General features: G+C 38.0%; 1 long non-coding RNA gene across 1 annotated transcript in view; it reads right to left on the reverse strand.

Annotated features, from left to right (window-relative positions):
* The window catches only part of LOC122979604, a 50,234-nt gene that overhangs the window by 30,611 nt on the left and 6,594 nt on the right, over positions 1-13,029 (reverse strand). The window contains exon 2 of the long non-coding RNA XR_006402882.1: positions 1,724-1,796. This is a non-coding gene — a long non-coding RNA (uncharacterized LOC122979604). The remainder of the gene's footprint in view (positions 1-1,723; positions 1,797-13,029) is intronic.

Below are 13,029 nucleotides of genomic sequence, written 5' to 3' on the forward strand. Positions count from 1 at the left end.
TACTATACATATATACAGTACTATGTATAATACAGTGCACATACAGCATATGCTTTGTCCATTATAACCTACAAATGTAAAAGTGAAAACAATACATATACTGTATATCACATTTAGACTAACTTCTATTAGTCTACTGATATTTCCATTTCCAGTAATTAGGTCTGAACATGATGAAAATGCTATGTCAGAAATACTGCATATGTCATTTCTGTCCAAATTAACCCCTGGTTTAACTGCCTGGAAAACCTACTGTCATGGCCTATTCATTAGCCACAGTCCATTGTTTTACTTGCATGGGCTATTTGCTGGCTTTCGCAGCAGAAAAAATTACTTACCACTGTCAGTCAACTGGGAAATATACATCAGACATCATGGCATCCTCCTAACTACTAGTAATTTATGTAGTACTCCTTTTTCAGAACCAGACGTTGTAAAATGCAGAAAGAGACTAAAAAGAAATTAAGGAGGAAGGTGGCCTGGCAGCGGTGAAAGTGACAGCCCAGCATGCAAATGTGCCCATCTATCTTACTGGGGAACATTGAGTGTGCTTTATCTCGTCTAGAAGGAGCAGTTCATCTCATAGACAGCCATTTGGATGCACTAGACTTAAAAAGTAGGGGTTCTAAATTGGATAGCAATTGTGCAACTGTACAAATGTTCAGGTTTGCTCACCTCAGATAGCCTCCTCTGCCCTTAGAGCATGTATGTCAGCGGTGACCTGAACCTGAGCTGCATGCTAAACTAGCTTAAGTTATGGTCATATCACCCCATTAACTTCAACTTACCGTATTTAAAACAACATGTGACAGAGTGTATGTGTGCATGGGTAAGTGGATGTGCATGTGTGTATGCAAGCGTGCATGTTAAAATGTATTTTCTAACAAAATCAGTTATTAAGTCTCTTTCCTTCTTGCTTTCGGATGTTCTGTGGAGAGCAAGTTGGCAGCTAGAACATATTGGCTGAATTGACAAAACAAATTACCCTCATCTGTTTATAGAGGAGAGGCTTTGAAACTACAGCAGATTGCATCAAATATGCTTGAAATGTGCAGCCTTGGCTTGTGTACCAAGGTTTGTGATTAGCCAAGGAACCATTCCTAAACTTACCTTTTATCTGTTAAATACAATCAAGAATCCTAAGGATTACATGCCTACATATGCGCAGGTGTACATGTGCATTTGTACAAATATACATGCTTACAGTGTGCACAACCAAATAGATTTACTGAGGAGCAACAGTAAATGCACAGATCACCAAGCTGTATGAATTTTCAATTTCACTTGTAGTACTCAGTGCTTTCTCTTATATCAGAAATAATCAAGGCAGAGATTCACCATAGAAATTTCTAACTGAAGCAATGCAATTCATTTTCCAATAACTTCAAGAGCACATACATTATGTGGCTTTTATGAAACTTTTGATTTCTTACAATGTAGCAGTTAATGACTTATATATTCAGAACAGAAAACATTTTAATTGTCTGGATGCACAAGTAATCTGTATATTAACTCTGTGCCCATTACATTTCTAACCTTGCCATCCATAGCAGTCAACTCCTAAATGAAGTATGAAACACTTCTCATGCCCCTTCTGTTTTAATTACTTTGCATGCATGTTTGCATACATTTTTATGTACCTTTGCGAATGATAACTGTAAAATGGATAGACAAAAGCTGCATTGAATGACTGATTCACCAATAATTCTCAGGACTTTCTTACCTGTTACAAAAGAAAGCCCTCACATGAAGCCTTAGTCACTTCTGTCAGCATCCTGTCCATCCTCCGTATTTTTCTGCATACATAAAGGAAGAAGACAGATATGAGGAGGCAGCAACGCCACAGCACAGCCAATAACGGCACTGGAATAGCTTCTGTGCAGCCTCTCTGTTTTGTTTACTGGAGCTTTATCAAGACTTGCTGAGAACGGCTGCAGCAGTTGCAGCACTGCCGCCTGAACCGCCCTCACTGTCTGACATCTTGAGGAAAAAAGACCTTCAGAAAATATCAGTTCGCAAAGGTGAAGGCAGGGAACAAGGTTAGACAGCAAGAAGCAGTAGTAGAGGCAATGTTTTAAATGGTTTGAGCTGAGAGTAGCAGTGGCTAGGGTTGGTCCAGCAAGCTGCAAAATGCCTTGGAAGGTCCCAGAGGGCAGTGTGGGGTCCAAATACCACCGACAAAGCAGCAATGCCGCAGCATAAGAATATCAGACACATGACCAAATAGGCAAGTATGACTGTGGCTATTGTAAACTTAACTGATCATGAGAAGAAATGCACCAGTATCTGGACAGCTTACCACCTCTGCTAAACAATTTCCTGCATGAAAACCCAGACTTTACATTTAATATATGCAAAAACAAAACTTTGTTTCCTTGTAAACAAACTTGACAAGAGCATGTTTTTACTCTCCCATAAACTATGCATAGTTTGATGCATAGTGAAAATGCACTGTACTTAATTCACATTGGTTTTTATAGTCTTTCAAACAGACTTAATTTAAACTTCAGGTTATGAGATGCTAATGTGAGACTGTAGTGAATTACAGATGTTTGGCAGAACAGCGGTGACACAATGTAAAACAAGTTTCAGTTGAGTGCTGTCAACATAATTATGTTGCATGATGTTATGATGATGGCACTTCCACGCTTCACTAACTTGTACTCATTATGGTGTCTTTTATGACATGCACTCTAAATGGATGCTGTATTTTTGCTATATGCCAAGTAATTACTTGCATTTTATGACAGTTGATGCCAATTTTATTGGCCTGTTATGTAAGCAAGGGTTAAACTATTTTTTTTTTTGTTTGTTTTGATGTAGGAAAATACAGCTCTGATTATTCTGCATACAAATTATTTATTTTATTTCAATGACAAGTAAATATTTAACTACCTAGAAGTGAATATTTTAGGGTTAGGGTTTAGAAATGCCAAATTAGGGCGCCCCAGTAGCCGAATGGTCAAGGCACAATGACATACAATACTATGTAAACACCCCCAGTTTGATTCTAGCTATGGTTCTTTCATAACCATCTCTTTATCCTCATGTTTCCTGTCAACTATAAATTAATAAATTAAATATAAAATAAATAAATAGCAAAGATAGCATTTGATAAAATTAAACTTTGTTTTGTATTAAAATCATAAACAGTTATAGCAATAAACAACTATAAACAGGGGAGAAATCTCCATTCAGAGCCATTGTATATAAATATGAACAGCAGGGATCCTCACCACTGTCTCTAAACAGAGAACGCTTAACAATTATCAACTAAACAACCATTTGTATGGAAAACAAATTAAATACTAAATTAACCTGTGCAACTGGGTGAATCCCGACTCCAAACCCCAAGACACTCAAAATTCATGGATTCAACCAAGACAAAGAACAGCAGAATAAAACCTGAATCAATGAGTGAATGAGAAGAGTATTTCTGTTTAAAAAGAGACACTAAGAATGATGAATGAGTATAACAAGCGTAATGTTGTTGTACTGATGGACTTAAGGCTGACATGATTGTGTACAATCAAGTCTGAGTCTTCACTGAGGACCCTTCTTATGTGAATTGCCTTTATGACATCTATAAGCACTGTTGTAGCAGCTGAAAAGTCAGGCTGTCTAGTTAGGTGACAAAGGTAATTAAATACCAGAGACACAGTATTTTTCCTGCGGTCCAACTACCTTTAATAAATCACTAAAGCATGTGCATACAGGCTCCCTGAGCTCTGCAGCGAGGGGAGCACCTTGAATAGCTCACACAAACACTTTATACTTTCAGCCTTGACCCAACACAACCGTCAACACAAGCACCTCGTGTGCAGTCACACTTCTGTCTGCAGACACCTGTTTCCTGAAAGATTATTAATAATAATTCTATATATGGTGTCATGCCCTTCTTGCACAGTTTCCAGTTCTTGCATTAAGTTCCCCTTTTCCATCGATCACTTCTTAGAATCGGGGTCACCATGTATCATGCACTTCCTATTACTTCTTTCCTAACAGACTAGACATTATTTTGCCAACAGAAACAAGATGTGAGACATCCTGGCCAGACATCTTACCTAAAACAGAACAACAGCATATAAAAGCATATAAAAGGTCAAAGATAAGGTCAAGAGTGCATCGTGCTCTTTTTAAAGGCATAAACTACACTTGATTAATGACCATCAAAGTATTAAGACTATAATATAGTAATTTCTCCAAAAATACACGTCTAATATAATTTTTGCCTCCACATCATGCAGTGATTGATTTATGGCTCTTCATTGTTGCAAAATTGCATAATCCCCGTTACAATAAAGGGTACCAGTGTGAGGAACTTGGTTTCTGTAGGGACAGCATGTGCTCTCCTTTGCATCCCGCACAAGCTCATTCTCAAATATTATTCTTTTTTTTGTCAAAACAATGCTTTAATAAGCCCACATCTCCTCTCAAAGAATATCTCTGCCTGAACGTCACCTCCTGGCAACACCTAACAGGTTAGGACACCTCTGGAGCTCTCCTAAATATTTGCTAAGATAGAAAGTTATGAAAATTGATAGAATGCTTTTAGTCCTGAAATGTAGGACCAAATATGCATCACTAACACAATTTTTGGCCAGTTGCTCTGCTCTAAGATCCTTGATATATAAGGCCCCATATCAGAAAACAGGGAAGCTTCATACTAAAATCTTACAAAATATAATCAAGTCAAGTCAGTTTTATTTATTTAGCACTAAATCACAGCAGAAGTTATCTCTGGGCACTTTTCACATAGAGCAGGTCTAGACCGTACTCTTTAATTTACAGAGATCCAACATTCCCCCATGAGCAAGCACTTGACGACAGCGGCAAGGAAAAACTCCCCTTTAACGGGAAGAAACCTCAAGCAGAGCAGAGCTCTAGGTGGGCAGCCATCTGCCTTGACTGGTTGGGTTGACAGAGAAAGAGGGAGAGGGAAGAGAGAGACACAGAGAAGCACAACAACAGTAATAACAATAACAACAATAACAAAATAATAATAATAGAAATATGAGTAATGATAATGGCAGACATGGGCGTCAAGGACCATGGCAGCAGGTGGCCCACAACCACAATCCATGGAAGCCTGCGATCGATAACCAAGTGTTCTGCCTGGTTACTATAATATTATTATAATATAATAAAGGCCTAAATTTCCCTTTGTTAAAAGACGCTGGCCACCATTTCAGAATTTATGGTATGACTTATTACACCCACTTAAACTAGAGAGTATAATATATATATATATATATGTATAAAAAAAATAGAGAACATCGATATATTAATGTACTACAAAAAGCAGTGGTATTTCTCATGGATAAAAAGCAGATTGAAAAGCAATTAGACTTTTTAATTTTTGTCTTTATTTATTTGTTTCTTTTGCTTATCAAAAACATTTACTATGAAAAACATAATAAAAGGAGTTTGACTTTCTCCTTAGTGGATGATTTCACATATAAATATGAAAGCAGAAAATAATTCATTAAACAAGAAGCTGTGAATGCACTTTTGCTGAGAAATCATTTGAATAAGGAGTAAACTACATTTAAATGCTAATTACTGCCTATTATTTTACAAATAAAATAAAGTCCATTTGACGAAGGTGAACACACTTGAATGATATGCCCATGCATGGCATTATCACTCATCTCTCTCAAATCTGATCATAACTTCCTCATTCATTACTGCTTACGTCACTCCTCTCTGTACCATACTACTAATATAAACACCATTAGATCAGCTGTATGTGAAGAACACACGTATATTCATTTAAATCCAGAGACTGTGTTATATTATTTGTAGTTGTAGTAGTATGGGCAAAAGTGTCACGTGATCCACTCTGCATTAGTGCAGATGCAGCTGTGCTTTGGGCCCATGTCAACAAAGAAAAGTGAACACCTAAGCATCATTTACCAAATGGAGAGCTTTGGAGGGAAACAGCCTCTGTCCTGCATCTCTTCCCTCTGCTCCAATAAATCAGCATCATTGTCACTGACAACTGGACAGACTCCAATTTTAAAAGGCATTTCACCATGCCAAGCTAGGGACACATAAAACGTATCCCTAAACATATTCCTGTCTTGATGTTTCACTGCTATTAATATTGGCCAAGTGTTAAACTGCTTTTGTTGTGGGAGCCTATAACTTCAGAATGCACCCAATACTGTATGGACATGATTTATTTGCACACTATAAACTAATGTAGCCCTTTCTTTCTGCCCCCCCCCCCCCCTCTCTTATTCTGATAACCTGAAATGGCTGGATACTGGATAGAAGCCTGCATAAAATGCTCATGTAAATGGAGCTGCATGCGCGCAACTGGATTCATGCATGCATATGCGCGTGTGCACACACAAGCATTCACTGAGCAAGTGCTGTGTCAAACTACAGAATATTTAAAATGCCTAAATTAAAACAAATCAAACAAAGAAAAAAAGTAAGATACAATACACTTTTAGTTTTTTATGTATGCAGCAGAGGGCCAATACTAAATGCAAAGCAGTGTCATTAGTTCTCATGAGGTGGTGCAAGGTAGGTTTTTCTTTTTTGAGACGCAGAAGCATTGTCCGTGCCAAAATGAGCAACATATTTGGCAATAAATCTGTAAGTCAAGTAGGGCAACAGAGGTACCACAAAGTTTAGCATTAGGCTATGTGGGTTTTTAGGAGTTCAAATTTGTTCAAAACAAATTATGTCACAGTATTGCTATTGTAAGGCTCCAAATTATCTAAATGTGATTATCAGCTGAAATTCTTTTGTCAGAACAATAATAATTCAATTTTCTAATTTATGGCATAATATATCAGCCATGGATATATTGTGTATCACTAAACTGAAATATGCATCAAAATATATTGCAAAACTTAAACCTTATTTCATATAAAGCACTTAATTCCCCCAAATGGGTAAATTTGGAATAACTAAATTAATATCATATCATCATATCATCATATTAATAATGCATAAAATAAAAATAAATAATGCTGTGTACATAAAAATAAAATATATCTGTGTATTAGTCTAACATGCTGTGGTGCTTGAAAGTTTGTGAACCCTTTAGACAATTCTCTATTTCTGCTTAAATAGGACCTAAAACGTAATCAGATTTTCACACAAGTCCCAAAACTAGATCAAGGGAACCCAATTGATAGAATTACACAAAAATGTTAAACATGTTTATTTTTTGAGCAAAGTTATCCAATCTTACATATTTCTGTGAGGCAAAAGTATGTGAAGTCTTGCTCTCAGTAAGTGGTATGTACCCCTTTTGAAGCAATGGCTTCAACTGAACGTTTCAAATAACTGTCTGTCAGCCCTGTTAGAATTTTCTGTCTCTTGCTCCAGTAAACTGTGTGCCAAACCATTCACTGGTGTCATTCCACTGAAATACAATATGGAACATGACTGGCAATTAAGATAAATGGTCCGTGGCCTTTTAATTTTAAAAAGTTGACTGCATTAATTAATTAATTAATTATTTAATTAATTAATTTGAAAGCATCTTAAAGTCTCCTGCCTGGATGACAATAACAAACTGAGGGGGAGGCAGACTGCTCCGCTGTGTTGTTATCTCCAGCAGCGGAGAGCCATCGCTATCCAAGATGCTGAGCAGGTGCAGGGTTTTTGAAATGAAACAGACTGAGCACTGAGTTATTTTTTCTTCACCTCAGAGTTGGTTGTTGTTGTTGTTTACGTGCTGCAGTGTGTGTTGGTCAGCTGGTCTTGTTTGTTACTGCTGGAGTTCGCTGCTCCACTCCGCTAACGTTAGTCTCTGAGTGATGGTGACTGTCCAGTCCACCTTTTTTGTTCCGTCAACATCACGTTAATAACTAACATTTAGAAAATTGAATTTTGTGAATCAATTAAGAATCGTAGGAGAAAAGAATCAAGATTCTTATGCGAATCAATTTTTTCACCCTCCCTTATGTTGAATGTCCTCCATTTGTACACATTTTGTCTGACAGTCAACTGGTGGAGTCCAAACTCTTTAGAAATAGTTGTCTAACCCTTTCCAGCCTGGTGAGTATCAGCTCTTCTTCTACAGTCCTCAGAAATCTCCTTTGTTCAAGACATGACACTCTTCCACAAACCTGTGTTGTGAAGCTCAGACTTTGACAGTGAACACTCAGATTTCTCTTCTTTAAACAAGGCAGGGCCGTCCCATACTCCCACCTGATTGTCATCCTATTAATTGAAACACCTGACTCTAATTTCCCCTTTAAATAAACTGATAATTCTAGAGGCTCACATACTTTTGCCACACACAAATATGTGACATTGGATCATTTTTCTCAATAAATAAATTAACAAGTGTAAGTGGTGGTAAGTGGTTTTTGTCTCATTTGTTTAATTGATGTATCTTTAGGGAGATAGAGATTGCTTTTGTTCAGCCAACCATCCAAAACCCAAAGATGTTCAATGTAACATCAGGTAAGACAAAGAAGAGCGGCAAATCCTCACATCTGAGAATCTGGAACCACAGAAAGCTTGGTATTTTTCTCTGGAAAAACAACTTAAATAATTATTCAATCATCAAAAAAGTTGCCCATTGATTAACCAATTGATTGACAAATAGTTTCAGCCCAAGCTTTTCAGCTGAATATGAGTGCTGATACCTGAACTCATTGTATAAACCTTTACGGAGGACCAATCAGATTTGAGTGTTCTTTTCAAGAAAACAACACTAAACTGACTAATTTGTGAGGTAGCAGAATGGGGCATATCCAATCAGGATAAAGACTTCATTTAAGGTCTAAATTAACAGTCCCTTCATAATCTGCAAAGTAAACCAACAAGACTTGGACTCAGCTCAATTCAAAAAATCTTCAGACTTCGGGTGGCTGTGGCTCAAGAAGTAGAGCAGGTTGTCCACTAATCGGAAGAAAGGCGGTTCGATCTTTGGCCCCTTCAGTCCGCATGTCGAAGTGTAGTGTAGTTGGGCAAGATACTGAACCCCAAATTGCTTCCAAAGGCTGTGCCGTTGGTGTGCAAGTGTGTGTGTGTGTGTATGTGTGTGTGTGTGTGTGTGTGTGTGTGACTGAGAATTAGAAACTCCTCCTGATGAGCAGGTTGGCACCTTGCATGGCAGCCTCTGCCTCATCAGTGTAGGAATGTGTGTGTGAATGGGTCAATGTTGGCATGTAGTGTAAAGCACTTTGAGTGGTTGGGAGTCTAGAAAGGCTCTATATAAATGCAGTCCATTTAATCAGCCCCTGCCGCATCAAGTGATAATGTACTTTCTTAATTTCATTCAGGTCCAACCTGCACTCTGCAACTACGAACACAAAATTCAACAAAGTGCAAAGCCTGTGGTTAAAAGCATTTGTTAACCAAGTTTGCCTTTTCAATGTGCCGCTGTGATGAATGAAAATAATCTGGATGCTCACAGTTACCTTTTCTTTTCAGTTTTTCCAACACAGAGAAGCAAAATATAAAAGAAGAAACGTTATATAACTTAAATAAACAAAACCTGCACACAACTGTGGATCTTTATCACCTTTCGAAGGCTAGAAAAAAAATCAATGGCACATTCCATATATTTGTGTCCACTTTAAGTACTGTATGCTCATTTACTGCAGTGTTGAGCTGGACAAAAGTTTGAACAATTAGTGTTTTTCAGTTGAATCTGGGCTATTTTTCTTGTAATTTTGTGGCAATACACTCTACAGGAAAACTGATCCCACAAAAGGCCAGGTTATGGCCTTAACAATAAAATGTTTGTGAGTACTGCACCCTCGAAATAAACCAAGCAAACAAGTTAATCTTCATAAAAGTAATTTAAGATTATAAATATTAATGTTACTGAAAAACTCTGGTCCTTTTAAAGTACATTAAAGACCTTTAAAATAAAACTACAGTATATTAATGTAGTTTCAGGACAACATTAGCTCCAGTAAAAGCTTATGGGTTTTGGGAGTGCAAGAGTATTTATTTCACATATGAAACACTAGGTTCATAGGTGAAATCAAAATCTCAATTCAAAGAGCTTAAATATGCCACTATATATATGGTAGTATCAATATCTGACATTACTAAGTTAAGCTAATAAAAGGATGCAAAAATACACAGATCTCAATTGTTCTTTTTAATAAAGAGTATGTTCTTTTAGATGTCACTGGTGTAACTGAATGACTATAATCTAATCCTGGTGAATATCCTGGCAATTCAGCTGAGAGGAAGATCAATATCTGAACTCAAAAAGGCGGATTATGATCTCTAACTCCTCTGGGAGGCAAAATTATGAGAAGACACTGTAAATACATGAAGCTATTCAATGAGGCTGTAAGTTACTTTTAGACTAGATTTTGAGCAGAGGAAAGCTAATAATTAAATTATTAATGCATTCGTTTCATCCTCATATTTGAAAATATCGAATAAGGCAATGAGGAGGAATGTGTGCAGAGTGTAGACACCATCCACAGACAAGTTTAGAGTCTTGACAATGAAGAAAGAATGTGAAAGGGACAGCAACTGCCAAGATATCACTATGCATCAAAGCCTGCTCGCTGCCTCAATGGGCTCTCACAGCTTATCAAGAGTCCCTTTCAATGGCAAACGCAGCCTAGACTCACACTGAATTGCTGATTCTCAGTAAACTTTTGACAAGGCCTATTACACAGATGGATAGCTGTTTTCACTGGGAAAAACACAGACCAGCTGAACTAAGCCGTGTTTCCTGTCAAGTGTCCCTCACCAGCAAGCCCCCTCTTAAAAAACACTTCAGGCAACTCGTATCTGATGAGGTGTCTGCTTTTTTCAACAGGAATTGCCATGTCGCAAAGTGCTGTTACCTAATCACAGCACTAATGATCTATATCGCGTAGCTACAACTGATAGGCTGTTGTGGTGTAATACAGCTTCCAACTCATTAAAGAGAGCATCTTACAAGAGGAAGCAGAGTTTCAAGGAGCTGGACGTAGCTTCCTCACAGCTTATCCACAATGATTGATATTTTCAGTTATATGCATAAATAGGATCTAAATTGTCAATACATAAAGAATTTTTCTCAAGACAGCGCAGTGATGATAAATCTCGGTATTAGCAGTTACCAATGGGAATATGAGGTCACATCAAGGTTGAAACGGGAGTATTTTTCCACTACTACAAGATTCTTGGGGGGCTTATAGTCAACAAGCATTACAGATGTGGCTTTTCAGTAACTTAATATATTTCCTGACAATAATGTGACACAAGCCCTGCTGACACTCTGTCAGACTGGCAAGCTCCAAGATGCTGTGTAAGACAAGCAGCTTCACAGATGAACAGCTGACACACCACAAAAACAAAAAGTGAAGACAGAGGCAGAAACATATCCAGATACAACCAAGACCAGATTCAAGGAGCCAATCTATGTTTGAGTCAAGGGATTCCTGCAGCAAGCGCTCTGGAAGCAGAAAATACCATGCCATCATTCAGGCAGCTGCGTAATCAAAGATTGATATCTTAGTATGCACAACTAAGGTCCCCTTCTCCCCAGCAATCATCTTTAAGAGGCAGATAATCTACAATGCTGACTATTAGCAAAATCCTATTCATAAATCACTGAACAGTTGGGCAACATTTAGACTAATGTGCATGGGGTGACTGACGTTAGCCAGAGCAAAATAGGGCATTATCAGGAAGGATAAATTTAGTATTGTCTTCAAGCAAATTCCTAAAGCTATTAAAAATTAATAGTACCTCTTTATGCAGTGTAAAGTTAGTATCTGGAGCAATAGAGCTGTGCAGTTATATCCTTGGTAATATAATAATCATAAGCTTGGTTAATGGACCTGTGCCAATGTACAATAAATGCAGTGAAACTGTGGAGCGGAAAATGACGCAAATCATAAGCTGAATTACGATTCCCCATTGAATCCTGCTTTCTAAATACAATTACCACTTTTTTCCAATGCAGTAATGGTTTTACTGCTCCAAATCTCTGCTGATGACATTGCAGGCACACACAAAAACTCAATCCTCAACCACTCGCTAAATCTGATTAGAGCCAGCTTTGGTGACAGAGAAGAGAGTGGGAGAGGGGGGAGGGTGGAGGAAGAGAGATGGTTTCCAATCGCTCACTTTTTCTCCTCTGGCTCGTTGCCACAAAGTGGTATCCACAGTATAATGTCAAAGACAGGTGAGGCCAAGTTGTTGCCGAGTGAGAGGGACTCAGCAGGGGAGAGGAAGGTTGCTTTGAACTAGAAATATACAGAAAACATCTTTCTTTCTTCACGTACAATACAATCCTTATCCACACTGACAACCATAGAGTACTGATTTAAGCAGATGCACACAAACAAACAAAAATCCTCTACATCTTTGTTTTAAGATTTTACATAGAATCATGTACAAAAGAAAATCTCTACCTTGCACTCTATTCGATTTTGTTAAACCACAGGTGTTTTTTTTATAGCACCTGTCCTCCTCTATAACTCCTACAATGGTGCTTTGAGAAGGACAGTGTCAAGAGGATATTGCTGTATGGCTGACTTAGGAGTTGGACAAGGAGAAGAAATTGATTTTGTCTGGACAGAACAAAAAAAAAGGTGTATCTGGGAGCACTGACGGTATGTTCTGAGTTATTTTAAATTCAGTCCAGCATTGGCTTGACCTTAATGTGATTAGAGGTTTGAAATGGAGAGGAAAGAGGAAAAGCTGGAGAGGCAGGAACAGAGAGTGGACAGATAGATGGCACGCAGGTGAGACGAGAGGTTGACTTGGGTGGGTTTGAGGGTTAGGAGAATGACAGACCGGCTGCCAGGACCGGAAGATGAGGGAGTGCGACCGATGCGGTAAACAGAGCTATAGATGACTCAATACAGGGCTGCCAGGAAGTCAAATAATGAGATGCATTTGATCAGAAGTACATCCAAGATTAGAGGATGTGCATTCAGAGAGACAGGTAAGTTGGATATTGGCAGGATAAAAAAGTGAAGTAATTTAAATATAAACTAGCCAACTGTGTAACATCCAAGAGAAATGAGACATAAATGTAGTACATGCCAATAAAAGTAAGACAGTTACACCTGAAAATAGTATTTCCAG

The sequence above is a fragment of the Thunnus albacares genome, chromosome 3 (genome assembly GCF_914725855.1).
Source record: "Thunnus albacares chromosome 3, fThuAlb1.1, whole genome shotgun sequence".
NCBI lineage: Eukaryota > Metazoa > Chordata > Actinopteri > Scombriformes > Scombridae > Thunnus > Thunnus albacares.